The sequence below is a fragment of the Carlito syrichta genome, unplaced genomic scaffold, assembly GCF_000164805.1.
Source record: "Carlito syrichta isolate Samal-C Ts95f unplaced genomic scaffold, Tarsius_syrichta-2.0.1 Scaffold308093, whole genome shotgun sequence".
NCBI lineage: Eukaryota > Metazoa > Chordata > Mammalia > Primates > Tarsiidae > Carlito > Carlito syrichta.
In genome coordinates, this window is record NW_007252189.1 from 426,445 (window position 1) to 429,049 (window position 2,605).

Sequence of the window (2,605 nt, forward strand, 5' to 3'; positions counted from 1 at the left end):
ACTATCCATGTTGAATGTAATTGTATTCGTTCATTTCCATTGCTGTGTGTGTGAATATACCACAATTTATCCATTCTAGTGTAGGCTGACATTTGGGTTGCTTACAGTTTGAGATAATTGTGAACAAGGTTTTTATTAATAGTTTTCTTGCTGCTGTGATCTGACTTTGTTCATGTATCCTGGTGCATATTGTCATTTAAAGTTACATGATTGTGAACAAAACATTCAAAACTACTGATAAATTATGACAGTAAGAGAGTGCAGCAAGTTTATTAAATATAGAATTAATATACAAAAATTTTATATGTTAATAACAAAAGTGAAAATTTAAAAGATGTAATATAGATTAGTATTTAAAAAGTAACAGGGCCGGGCTCTGTGGCTCAGCCTGTAATACCTGCACTTTGGGAGCCCTCGGGTTCGAGACCCACTCGGGCAACTTGGCGAGACCTCGTTTCTACAATAAAATCAAAAACTAGCTGGACGTGGTAGCGTGTGCCTATAGTTCCGGCTACTTGGAAGGCTGAGGCAGAAGGATCGCTGGAGCCCAGCAGATCGAGGCTGCGATGGCTGGGAGCGTGCCACTGCACTCCAGTCTGGGCGATGGAGTGAGAGGCCAACTCAAAAAAAAAGTAACAGATCCGTAGAATTAAAATTTAACAAAAGATAAGAATACCTCCTCTCTGAGCTTGGACCTACTTGGCGGCAAGATGGCCAAATGCACCAAGAAGGTCAGAATCGTTGGTAAATATGGGACCTGCTATGGGTGGTGAAGAAGATTGGGATCAGCCAGCACGCCAAGTGCACTTGCTCCTTCTATGGCAAAACCAAGATGAAGAGACAAGCTGATGCTGTGGCTCCTGCATGAAAACTTTAATTGGTGGAGCCTGGACAGTACAATACTATACCACTTCTGTGCTGTCACAGTAAAGTCTGCCATCAGAAGAATGAAGGAATTGAAAGACCAATAGCTCCACTATTTGAGACATCACCAGCCTATAAATGGCTTAATTTGTGTGAAAAGAAAAAAAAAGAAAACCTTTTGGAGAAAATTATAAAACTGTGGATTATTTTAGATTTTCTATATACACAATCATAGCACCTGCAAACAATGACAGTTTTATTTCTTTGTAGTACTTTTTATTAACTTGGCTTTCCTTATTGCTACCTGCACTTTATAGTGTTGAATAGAACTGATTATAGCAGGCTCCTTTTTATTTTTTTTAATTTATTTTTATTTTTATTCTTTTTTTGAGTTGGAGTCTCACTTTGTCACCCAGACTGGAGTGTAGTGGCTGCTCCTGGCCTCTGCAGCCTCGACCTGCTGGGCTGCGGCGATCCTTCCGCCTCAGCCTTCCAAGTAGCTGGAACTACAGGCGCATGCTACCACGCCTGGCTAATTTTTGACTTATTGTAGAGATGAGGTCTCGCCAAGTTGCCCAGGCAGATCTTGAACCCGTGGGTTGAGGCAATCCACTTACCTCAGCCTCCCAAAGTGCTGGAATTACAGACTGAGCCACTGAGCCTGGCTTTTACTTTTTTTATTTATTGATTTATTTTTTTGAGTTGGAGTCTCACTCTGTCGCCCAGACTGGAGTGCAGTGGCCACTCCCGGCCACCGCAGCCTTGACCTGCTGGGCTCCGGCGATCCTTCCGCCTCAGCCTTCTGAGTAGCTAGAATTACAGGCATGCGCTACCATGCCCGGCTGATTTTTTGATTTATTGTAGAGATGAGGTCTTACTGCCCAGGCGGGTCTCGAACCCACGGGCTCAGGCAATCCACTCACCTCAGCCTCCCAAAGGCGTGGGATTACAGGCTGAGCCACCGAGCCCGGCTACTTTTTTTAAATCAGGGTCTCACTCAGGTTGGAGTACAGTGGCATGATCACAATGGTCACGGTTCACCGCAGCCCCGACCTCCTGGGCTCAGGGGATCCTTCCATCTCAGCATCCCAAGTAGCTGGGACTACAGGTGCACACCACCACACCCAGATGATTTTTTTATTTTTTATTTTTTGTAGAGATGAGGTTTCGCTATGTTGCCCAGGCTGGTCTCCAGCTTCTGGGTCAAGCAGTACTCCTGCCTCGGCCTCCTGAAGTGGGATTACAGACATGAGCCATCATACCTGGTCTCTTCATCTTACATGAAAAGCTTCCAACTTCTCACCATTAAGAATGATGTTGCAGGTTTTTATAAACACCTTTATCAGATTATTCCTATCATCTATTTCTAGTTAATAAGAGTGTTTATCATGCATAAATGTTGGGTTTTAACAAAAGTATTTTCTGCATCTATTGAGATAATACCATTTTTCTCATTTGCTTTTTTTTGTTTTAATGGCCCCCAGGCTGGAGTGCAGTGGCATGCTCACGGCCACCGAAGCCTCAACCTGCTAGGTTTAAACGAACCTTCCACCTCAGCCTTCCATGTAGCTGGAACTACAGGCATGTGCCACCACGCCCAGCTAATTTTTTGATTTATTGTAGAGATGAGGTCTCACCGAATTTCTGGGGCTGGTCTCGAACCCGTGAGCTCAGGCAATCCTCTCACCTCGGCCTCCCAAAGTGCTTGGATTATAGACATGAGCCACCATGCCCAGCCCTT

The 2,605-nt window shown here is 44.3% G+C and overlaps 1 pseudogene; it reads left to right on the forward strand.

Moving 5' to 3' along the window:
* Positions 1-710: 710 nt before the first annotated feature.
* LOC110596274 lies at positions 711-971 on the forward strand (annotated as a pseudogene).
* The last annotated feature ends 1,634 nt before the right edge of the window (positions 972-2,605 follow it).